The sequence below is a fragment of the Pipistrellus kuhlii genome, unplaced genomic scaffold (assembly GCF_014108245.1).
Source record: "Pipistrellus kuhlii isolate mPipKuh1 unplaced genomic scaffold, mPipKuh1.p scaffold_m20_p_3, whole genome shotgun sequence".
Lineage (NCBI taxonomy): Eukaryota > Metazoa > Chordata > Mammalia > Chiroptera > Vespertilionidae > Pipistrellus > Pipistrellus kuhlii.
The window spans coordinates 25,114,491-25,126,521 of record NW_023425529.1 but is presented as its reverse complement, the minus strand read 5'-3'; the positions used below and the strand labels follow the sequence as shown (position 1 = coordinate 25,126,521).

General features: G+C 43.4%; 1 protein-coding gene across 1 annotated transcript in view; it reads right to left on the bottom strand.

Annotated features, from left to right (window-relative positions):
* SLCO1C1 (solute carrier organic anion transporter family member 1C1) overlaps window positions 1-1,159 on the bottom strand; it is a 40,649-nt gene extending 39,490 nt beyond the window's left edge. Inside the window, exon 1 of the mRNA XM_036459120.2 lies at window positions 961-1,159. The gene's annotated coding sequence lies outside the window, so the exon portion shown is untranslated. The remainder of the gene's footprint in view (window positions 1-960) is intronic.
* Window positions 1,160-12,031: the final 10,872 nt, after the last annotated feature.

Below are 12,031 nucleotides of genomic sequence, written 5' to 3'. Positions count from 1 at the left end.
TTATCCCTCTGCGACAAGGAGGGGAAGAGGCTCAATGACATGAACAGAAAGATCCTTGGGGCCTGCAGGTGCTCATTTCTCTTTTGCTCTTGATTTGCTGTTGCAGGTGAAGAGCAACAGCACAGACATTTAGAAAAATTTGCACTTGGAAAATTCGTAACTGTTTACCTACCACTTGGGAGAGATTATTCCAGAAAAGAGGCATGGCAAAGTTCTCATCCAATACCATGGGTTAAAGTATAACTTATTCTAGAGAGGGGAAAATTAACCAAGCAGATTTTCTTCATTGTAGTCTGGGGGGAAAAAAGATATTCCCTGTTCCCCTAGGTTTGAAAATCAATCCTCTGGACTTTAACGAGCTCAAGTGAGTGGCCTTAGAAAGTTCTAGTTAGAGCACACAAATGCCCTGATCCGGTGACCGACCATCCAGCAATCAGCTTCCAAACACTGCCCATGTCAGAAAGGCAGCCACTGCCCAACACTCTTCTCTCAGCACACAGGAAGACGGACACCACGATCCCTCCCTTCAGGAATGTGTGTTCTCTAGAAAGCTGATCTCCCAATAAAAATAACTGTGTCAGATTCAGGTTTAATAGGTACTTGTTTATGTGCCAGGTGATTTATATATTTCTGGCTATTTTTTAAAAACAACTGAACAAGTTTAGCATTATCATTCCCACCTCATAGAAAATGACATGGCCCAGAAAAGTCAAACATCTTGTCAAAAACTTCCCAAGTAATAAACATCAGAGTCAAAATGGGAACCTAGATCTGAATGTGTCTGACTTCTTTAACCAGTCTCTTCTCCTGTTTCCACCAGCTTAACACAGGGGCCCAACACCTTTCATGGAAAAGCGTTATGGATAAGATGCTATGCAGAACTCAAGGGTTTATTAACCTCTCCCCTGCGAGGATCTGATGTGATAGCCACAAAACAGGAATGCAGAAACCAAATCTTACCTGGAGGTGGTGATCAAAGACAGCCACTTCCTCTCAATGGGCTCAGCCAGAGGCTGGACCACACTCCACAGACTGAGAGAGCAGACTGGGGTGGATGGTACAGCAGCTCTGAGGACTTTTGCCAGGTGGGGAGAGCCTGGAGGGATGCAGACGGTGCAGATTAGGAGGGAGAAGAGATGGAGGGCACAGCCTCACCCCTGGGCAATCTCTTTTCTTCCCTCTTTCCTCCTGGCCTCGTTCCCCTGGCAGTAGGCAGAGAACAGGCCAGGCTGGCAACGCCACTGACGTGCATCTCAGCTCCCAGGGCACAGAAAGAGCTGAAGCCTTTGAGCCATTTCTTTGCAATTTGCTGCAAGTTTAAGGCCACACGTGATAAAGCTTTCTTTATGGGAGAGAGTGGAAAAAAAGAAAAGACCACTTGTGATCCTGCTTGCTGATTCCCAGAAAACACAGCTCTGCAGGGGGCAGAGGGTAGAGGAACAGAAGCAGGAGGAGGGAAGGAAGTTTGTAACAAAGATCCCTCCTTCTCCTTCCAAGATGTTTTTAAGCCAGCTGCTCCTTGAGGACATCACTGGGATCTTGTAAAAAATAAATAAATAAATAAATAAATAAATAAATAAAAGGTGGGGGTGGGGAGCTCTAAATCTCTGCATGGTTCCTTTTCCCATTGGGAATCTAGAGTCTACAGGGACTGTATATCAGGTCAGGATCCAGACTCTGCAGAGTTTTCTTCAGAAACAGTTAATTCTCAGAAACATGATCTGTTGCTCTCACATCCACAATTTCTGAGTCTTAAAAATAGAAAAAAAAACCAACCATTGGATTTTTGGCATTTAATTGTTTATCCTATCTAAATTCCAAGGAAAGACAACTGCTTGCGCTTAGAAATTCTACAATCCTAATAAAGTCTTTTCCCAAGAGTACCATAATAGTGGATTTTGAGCAGCATTAGCTTGCATTTGGCATATTATAATGAATTATTAGTATAATAAATTTGCTATCAGAATTATCCAAGATGTGCCATATTCCTAGATGACTATGACTGTGGCCTGGTTACTTAACTTTTCTAAGTCTCAACTTCCTCCTTTGTAAAGCAGAAATTTTATTTTTTAAAAGAGAGAGATTCACCGGATGATTTTAAGGATTAAAGTATATCATGTATTCAAATGTACTGTTAAGAGAAAGCCTAAATCTAGGATTGGTTCTGAAGAACTGACATGTAGCCTTATTCCAGTTCATAAGAGCTTTAATAGGAGAAACTTACATAGACAGGCACAGCAGCTGCTTGCTCCCAGGGGTAGCCGGTGGGAAGAATCTACCCCGTCCCCCGGTCAGGACAAGGGTCTCTTTTTTATAGGGATTAACAGTAAAAGAATATGGTGGATAGTCTCATAGACCACCAGAAAGAACAATGCATTGCTTCTTTGTTTATTTCTACTTTTGTACAACCCAGTGACCAGACATTGCATAAGTTAAACAAGGCATTTCTAAGTTAACAGATAGCATCGCACAGTTATTCACTCTCTACACATTCATTAACCTCCTTGCTGGGGCCTGATGGTTATCTTTGGGCATCATTCCGCATTCTGGGTAGTCAGCCAAACCTGAGGCTGCAGAGAGTTAAACGGTCACAGAAAGTTAAACAGAGAGTCCCACATTTCCTAGACACCTTTGCTTCTGGAGCCATATTAAACCTCTAAAGTGAGTTCCCCTACACTCTATTCCAGATGAATATGGATCTTTCCATTCTAAGCACATCAACCTTCCACAAATTCCCTCAGAATCTTTGCACCATAACGGCTTGGACTCGGAAGGCACAGCAACAATATAATTCATGGATGCCCAATATCATTCGCAAACAAACAATAATAATGCTGGACAGAGCCCCCTTCCAACATAGGGACGAAGACTGAACAGAGGACCAAGTGGACAGAGGATCAATTCCTAACTGCCGAATAGTTGAGATTTGGTTGGTCATTTGGGTCAGAGCAAGGGATATGTCATGATGATTATGAGGAATATATACACAACAATCAGTGCGTATAAGAGAGCACACTCCTCCCTGGGCAGCAGTAAGTATATCTAAAGCCATGTGGTCATGCAACACTATTTTTCTCATTTGTGTTGTTCTAAAAAATCTATAGCATACTTGGAACTATTTTTTAAGAATATATTTTATTGATTTTTTTACAGAGAGGAAGGGAGAGGGATAGACAGTTAGAATCATCCGTCAGCTGCCTCCTGCACACCCCCTGTTGGGGATGTGCCTGCAACCAAGGTACATGCCCTTGACCGAAATCGAACCTGGGACCCTTCAGTCCGCAGGCTGGTGCTCTATCCACTGAGCCAAACCAGTTAGGGCCATACTTGGAACTATTAAGGGCTTGGGCAGTGTGATTAGCGAATGGGTAAGCTGCCATTCTAAACTTACAGCAGCTGCAGTTGGGAAGAAAAATGATAAAAGATCTATGCACCATGCTGCACACTATGGCCAGAAAAACAAAGAATTTACAGGCACAAGCAAAGATTAATCATAATCTTCAGGCAAAATATAGGCTATTTTGTCATTTGCCTGGGAGTGATTTCTGCCCTGGTTTACAATACCACACTGAGTTCCCAGCAGAGGATGGGGCAGTTGAAGGCACCGAGTTAAGGGGGTGGAATGATAATACTCCAAACCATCATGTGCTTAGTGTTTGGTCTGATGGGATCTGCACCATAAGCTGATAAGGAGTTACTGGAAGCAACCAAGGAGTTATCTGCATGTTAAGATTTTGTTTTCCCCTCCCATGGACTCTAATGAGCCCTAGCCATCTGGGGGAATCTGCCACACCCAAGGTACTTGTAGGTGACTTGTCCCTGGCCCTATGTCATATGGATCCACCAACAATATGGCATTATGTGGCCCCAGTCTCAGAGTCCAGTCTCCAGCTGACTCCTCATCGCTGTCAGTGGTCCGCTGGTTAAGAGCTGACATAGAGTAGGATGTGCTTGTCTGGTGTAGCTATTGAGTTCTACCAGAGCTTCTAACAACCTATGCATCCAACCCTTAAAGGATGGATTTCTCTTTGCAGAGCCTGTTTCAACAATCTGTCTATCCCCTCCATCTCCAGTGGCTTTAGGAGTGTAGGGGCAGATGGAAAGGCCACATTATATCTATTCATTGGCCCATTCCTGTACCTGGCACTAATTTCCCCTGGTTGCCAGTGAAATTAGTGCCTTGGTTGATGTTTGTGGGCTGTCCGTAGGTAGCATACAATTGCCTAAGTCTCTGCATATAGCCTTCTGGGTTGCTTTCTTACTAGGATATGCTTGCTACAGGCCAGTGGCAGGATCAATGCACATCAATGTGTATCTGCAGTTCTGAGCCAGTGGCAAGGGTCCATCGCATGGCTGGTGCTCTTGCCCTTGCTATCTGTCCAAGATGCCATGGCAATTGTCTCTTACATTCGATAAGAAGAACACTCCTGGCATGCCTTCTTACTATGCGCATGGGTGAGTTCACGCCCATCTGTTTGGCAATTTCCCAGAGTATGCACCCCCTTGTGGCTAGTCTTTAGATTTGGCCAGCAGGCCACTTCTTGAAAGTCACTGCTTTCCTCTATGTATCAGACCTGGGTCCACTGATCTGCCTCCTGATTTCCTGGAAGGGATGGAACTGTGGGCCAGTACAAGGTACTGAGACCTCCACGCCTCTTGTCCTTTCCCAGATCTCATTCCACATTTCAGCTCCCATAAAGGTAGGTGCAGAACTTCCCAGGTGTCCTTTTTCCATTGTCCTATTCACGAGGTGAGATCTTTGTAGACAGCCAAGCGATCGGTCACCAGAGTGATAGGGCTTGATTCATATATTAGTATCATCCAAGTCGCTTGCAGCTCTGCCAATAGACAGCTTTGCTGGCTTCCTCCATCCAGCCATAGCGTGTTTGTATTCAGCTGTATAGCCACTGCAGTCCCGCGGGGCAGACTGCCCTTAGAAGACCCACCTGTATACCAGGCAGTGGCAGGAATTGGAGAAACGACTCTATTAAATTCCCAGTAGTCCTCAGTCATCACCAGGACCCTCCTGCTGTACAACCTAACCAGACAGGTCTGCTAAAGGGATTCTGGGTGGAATACATTATGCCTACCTTATATAGTTCTTTTACCAGATAGGTGATCTCTGCATGCCCACCCGGGCGTCCCCCCCCCCCCCCCCCCCCCCCATGTAACTGTTACACTGATATAACCTGCCTCGGTGCAGGGAGCTTCACAGGCTTCATTGCTCACATCCCCAAACAGAACTCTGGTTGTTGTGGATATTTTACCTAATTGAGCTAAGATGTTGATGCCCAATATACATTCAGGTAGGGGCAAGATGAACATCTGATAGGATCTCAGGGACAACTGGCAATCTACTAGCAGAGCAAGACTTGCTCCAGCTTAATGGAACTACCCCATAACCACCTATAGCAGTCACATAGCCTGTAAACGTATGGATATAACCATGGATCGGTGTGCATTCTGTTTCAGAATTTACCAGGGCCAAGACCGCTGTTTATTTTGTGGTGTCCAGTGGATGGTTAGCTCTATATGGAGCCTCTGATTCCCGTCTACCATCTCATCCCTAATCCGGATTCTCAGGCTCCTCCCATCAAGGGGGAGCTGACAGCCCCACCTGGTTCCCATGATGCATAGTCCCTCCTTAGTTGGCAGTTCCTGAAATTGCTGTTTAGGCTTGAGTTTCTGCCACAATTGTACCAAACAGCTTTAGGCTGTTTGTCAGTTTGTAACTGGACAGCCGATGGTTTGTGAAGCCTGTCACAACTTAAGCCAACTAAGCAGAGATAGGATTGAATCATATGTGAGTATTTATTCCAAAACTGCCAGCAGGATGGGAGAGCAGCAGGTCATCCATAAAAATCTGCTCTGCCCCTCTCCACAAACCAGCGGTTTATATTGGGTAGAGGGGCAAGGATTATATGGGAAAGTAGGCAATGTGTAATGGTTACAGGCAATATGGGTTGGAGTGTGACAGAGGGTACCTCCAAGATCAGATTACAGGCCATAGGGGCTTTGAGTTGCAAAGGGCAGATGCTCTGGGACCAGATTGTTTCCGCAACAAGGTTGTTAATCTATGCAGTTCTCAGAAAAGGAGGATGGACTGCATTCCTACGTTAGCTCCCATGTCTCAGGGCATACAACTCTCAGTCAGGTTAGAATGTGCTTTCTCTAGTCAGAACAGGACAATCAGGTTAACAGAGCATGACTAATATGTCTTACAATTATAACTAGTCCCCAATATTCTATTTTTGTCCTTAGCATTCCTCATTGCTATTGTTACCATCTCATATCTGAGATTAGTTTTAGGTGAAAAGTCTCATCCTACTGGACTGCTTTGCTTCTGTCTTAAAAGCAGTCCATGAAGATGGGAGACACTGAATGCAGCAGCAAGCAGTTAGACTGTAAAAATAAATAGGAGATGAGTCAGGTCAGGTTCTATAGAACTGCCTCCCTGACCTGGCTCAGCTTTTGATTTGTCCCATGTAGAGTCTGGAAGCGGCCTTCAGGGCTTTTGCCATGCTACAAGCCAGCTGGGTCACTTCTACATTAAGGGAGCCTACCATCACCAGCACAACAAAAATGGTTGAAGCAACATATTCAGCAGAGCTCCAAGGTAGAGATCGGCATTGCCATCTGGTGCCACAGCTGTGAGAAGGTCTCTTATGGTCTGGTTCCTGTGATATTTCTGGGGCATAGAGACAGTCAGTCATCCTAAGACACAAGGGCCTCCCTGTGCTACTGGCAGGGATCCTATATAATAAAAGGGTAATATGCAAATCAACCATCACTTCACTATACCCACCAGCCATGCTAACCAGCCGATCAGAGTGAGTATGCAAATAAACTCAACCAAGATGGCTACAGCCACAGAGAGCAGGAGAGAGGCTTGGGTTTCCCAGGTAATGGAAGAAGCCAAGCTTTCTGCTGCCCCTTACTGGCCTAAGCCTCCACTCAAGGCTACAAAGTTTCAATTATAGAAGATACACAAAGCCCCAAAGAAATAGCTGCCAGTGATGAAGCGAGCAGGAGGCTTGGCTCTGCTCCAGGCTACAAAGTTTCAATTGTAGAAGGTGAATAAAATTCCAGATACCAGGGCCTCTGTTTGGGTCACTGGGGGGTGTGACTGGCCTTCAAACCACCACAGGCCCCTCATCTAGGCTGCCCCACACCCCAAGGGAACCCGCACCCTGATCCAGGAGACCCTTTAGGGCAAACCAGCTGGCTCCCACCTGTGTACCAGACCTCTGTCCTATCTAATAAAAGAGTAATATGCAGATTGACCATCACTCCAACACACAAGATGGCTGCCCCCATGTGGTCAAAGATCCTGCCCCCATGTGGTCAAAGATCCTGCCCCCATGTAGACACAAGATGACCACCACAAGATGGCCAGCAGAGGAGGGCAGTTGAGAGGGACCAGGCCTACAAGAGAAGGCAGCTGGAGGTGATCAACCCTGCAGGGGAGGGCAGTTAGGGGTGACCACGCTGGCAGAAAAGGGAAGTGGGGGGCAAACAGGCTGGCAGGGAAGCAGTCAGACATCAATCAGACTGGCATGGGAGTGGTTAGGGGGTGATCAGGCTGGCAGGCAGAAGCTGATAGGGGCAATCAGAAAGGCAGGCAGGTGAGCAGTTGCAAGGCAGCAGTCCTGGGATTGGGCCTAAACAGGCAGTTGGACATTCCTCGATGGGCCCCAGATTGGGCTGAGGGACACCCCCATACCCCTGTGCACAAATTTCGTGCACCAGGCCTCTAGATATGAATAAACAGTTACCCCACTATTTGTCAGAAACTAAACCATCAGAAGCTTAGCATGTCTATTACTGTAAGGGAGGGTGAAATTATCAGAACATTTCATATTGTGATTATTAGATACTGAAAGACAATAACTAGAACAGCCAGGAAAGCGACTACAGCAACCTTTAGAGGTAATATCTCTGCACCCTTTTCCCGGACAGTGGGTTCTGATGCATAAAGGTCCTTGTATGTGACTTTCTCCCCTAGATGAACAGAATGAGTATAATTTTGTATATTAGCAATACGCATCCCAACTCTTACTAGGCAGGATATAAAGTTCTGTTCTACATAGGTTCCTCCAAAAAGACAAAAGTCAGAGATATTAAAAGTATTCTTTTTGCTAAATACACCCAAATACCATATTTTTCGGACCATAAGACACAATTTTTTCCCCCCAGAAGTGGGGGGAAAAAGTCCCTGCATCTTATGGTCCAAATATAGCCTACAAATATACTTTAAAAAAAAAGTTTTTTTACTTGCCCGGCTCTGTGTGGTCTCTGTGTGCTTGCCCAGCTCTAAAATGGTTCTAAATGCTGCTGTTTACTTTACAGGGTTGATTACATGTGTTTATGACTGTGATGTTGGGTTTTAATGCACATAAAATATTTTAGGACACTATTTGTTTCAGAATCTTTTTTTCTTCATTTCCCTTCTCTAAAAACTGGTGCATCTTATGGTCCGGAGCGTCTTATGGTCCGAAAAATACGGTACTTTCATCTCTTCTGAATGCAATTAGTCCTCCCTTAGCCAGACCAGCAGTGGTCAAGAGTTGTCTTCGAAAGATGCCCTTGAGGCACTCCTTGGAGCTGGTCACCCATTCTTCCCCTTCTGGCACCCTCTTCACACTAGAGTGATGGCCCTTGCTAGGCACCTGGGGCTCTCCCCCCTGGTGACCCTCTGTACCCAACCCATTGTTCTTGCTCTGCTCAAGTCTGTCTAACTGCTTATCACATCCCCCTCTCAAGAATCGTGGCTCTGAATCCTTTCAGAGAGAAAAGGTTTCAGGTCTCTTTTGTAGCTGCTTCATGCTGAGGAGGGACAAAGTTAACCTCCAGAGCTAAGAGGTCCTTGTTCTCTGTCTGAGGATTGATGAAGCCTGGGCATGGAAGGAGGTGAAAATGGTACCTAGAGGTGGTATTCCCAGAGGATGAGTAGGGCTTATAACCTGGTAGGGCTTATAACTGTGTTATAAATTTTAGTACTATTGGGGCAAGAGCTAGAGATAAATTAGGAAATCCAGTTCAATGCATAGGTGAAAAATAAAGTTTAGAGTCTAATATTCACAACTGTGTGTTATAGAGTCTACTGAATTCACTAGTCTACTGAAAAACAACCCTCCCCTCTCTCCCAAAAAAATCACTCTCATTTTTATTAAGGAACCAAATTGAGACCAATTTATTTATTGTAGTAAGTCTAGTTTCAATTTGGTGTGATTATTTTGCACAAACATAATAAGAATAGCAATTGATCACAGGCTTTTTTAAACATCTGCTTTGCTGGAATTTCATGATTGGACTTTAATTAGCTCCTAATGACAAAGAAGCTGAGCGATCTAGTTGCCATCAGGTTTTCCTGCAATACCTACAGACTTGGGTAAATTCCTCACATTCTTGAGGTTTTTCCTTGGCCATCTTCCAGGAAAGCAACCTTTGTTCTTTACCTGGAAAGACTGGCATGAATCACATACCAAGCAAGGTACCAGGCTCTTTCTCCAAGGTGCTCTTCTTGGCTTCAGAGTCAGTTTTCTGGTGATATCAGAGTCTGGGTATGTCTCTCTAAGACATGATATTCCAGGCAAAGTCTTAGTTAACAAAACCATGGTTAGAAACTCGTGTTGTTGAACTTATGGAAAGAAACATATTGCCATGATTCACTCATTAAAAACTGTCAGATTCTGGAGGGATTAGGTAGGGAGGAAAAGATATAATTTATCAAATTGATTTAAGAAAAGAAACAAGTTTCCTTATGTTTGAAAAAAAAAGATGAAAAATCAGCAATACTTTCAATAAAAATTACAAAAATCATATAATTATTTTCAGTTTATGCAGTCCCATAATCCATTTTTTGTTTTCCTGATTTTTCCTGCCAGTACTTCTAAAAAATCCAGATACTCTTGTAAACGAAAGGAGCCACATGCTAACCTGACAAGCTCAGGGGAGGCCTGTATGGCAGTCTTGCAAACTCAGAGACCTAAAATAACCACAAAAGATGGTTTGAAAATTAAATATTTAACTACAATACAAACAGGTTATAGTGGGTAGTCATGTCTTAGGCTGATATTTTCCCTGACAAAGATCAACTTAGATCTTCTTTTCTGAGCCCATTTGCCTTTTTTGCCTCTAAGATAACATATCTGTGAGATGTCTGGGTAACTTGTAACTTCCCTTTTTCTGGAGCCCCTGGGGCACAGCCAAATGTGGTCTGTGATGAGCCACAAGGAAAGATGCCTCAAATTCCTTTATTATCATGTTAATTGTTCCTATAACCACCTAAGTATCTGTCTATCATTTTACTTTTTATCCAATCCAAGAATTTCCCACCGCTTTGCTTTCTCCAGCCTCCTTAATCCATTACCAATGAATTTCATGTATCCCACCTATGTCCCTCCTTTATTGCAATGTATAAATAAAAATGTAATCCACCATTCTTCGGAGTATTATCTCAGTTTATTGAGGTTGTTCTTCCCAACATTTGTCTTTGGCTCAAATAAACTCACAAAAATTCTTTACATGTTTCAATGTTGTTGTTTTTTTGTTAACATTCTATAGTTTCCTTTTAAGATTTCCTTCACAATCTTTCTATAACTTCCACAAACTTTTTTTCAACTTTCACAAACCTTCTTATCCACCCAGAAAAACAAACAGCTTTATAACTCTTTTTCCTTCAAAATACATCTCTATGCCTCTCATGCCTTCTATTATCAAAACTACACAATTTCTTTCCAATTAATTAGTATTCTTAACTTTCAGAATCCTTAATTTTCAGGTGAGAAGGAAATAATTAACATTCCTCATATTAGCAATACATTCAGATTTTTAAGAGATATATTTCAAATAAAGTATGATACACATAAATTAGCAGATTCAAATCCATCCTCTATAGAGTCTCTGTAATAAGAAGTCAAAAGTAGGCAAACACAGATTGATACTTCAACATCCTGTTATTTTTAAATGCCTAGATATTTAATATTTTTATTTATTTATTTAACACAGCAGAACTCCAGAGGTTTAAATTACCAAAGACTTAACTATTGTTTTTTTTCTCTTTATTAAGTGGGAGTGGCCCCCTGCCCTAGGGCATTTCTGCACACCCAGTCCTTTGAGGAGAAAAACTTAAGGGGGGGGGGGGGCGAGGGGGCAGGTTAAGGTTTATTTCCCATATTTTTTATTTTTTTTTTCTGAATAGAAACAACATGAAATCTTGCATATAAGAAGAGATCTTATCCTATTGCAAAACAGAAACAAAAACAAACATTAAAGTAAATAGATGAATCTTCTTCAAAAAGAAGGACTGGTACCTTAGCTTTAGACTCTTATCACACACTAAGCCAGCACAGCAAATGACTTTGGTTCGAGTAGTGCAAAGACAAACAGCAGAGACAGAGGATTCCCTATGTGCATAAAACAGTTGTGAGAAGCAAATTAAGAGCCCAAAAGATAAAATAAAAAAGCAAGCAAAGGACATCTGTAACCAAAGTTACATTACAGACAGATAAGAACTCTCACTAGCTAAGCATATAGGTGGTTGATGCCTTGAGAGGGAGAGCAGGGAGGGACCCCAAGATTAAGAATTTCTGGGAAGTTCCTGCAATCTCTGTCAGGAGTTCAGCCTGCCACCAGCAGCTGTGGCCCCCAGCAAAGTGGGATATGCCCCCATCTTTAAACAAATTAAACCAAACAACAAAGTGACACAAAATCACCATCAACAGAGACACTCTCATGTACAATATTGATAAATGTGCACAATAGACAGATAACCACGGTGGCTTACCTGCACAGCCAGACAGAATACCAGACAGAAGTCCTTGCACCACCCAGGGCCATGTCTCCACCCTAAGCTGATCAGGCTTGGGTGTGGAGACTAGGTAAGAATGGTGACAGGCTGCTTACAACCAAGAGCTGATCAGGCTCACACCAGATCGGGGTGCAACAGACAACAGACAACAGATGCCCCTAGTTACAGAGTTATAGAACATTCAATTCAATTTAGGTCTTAGGTGAGATGACAGGGACT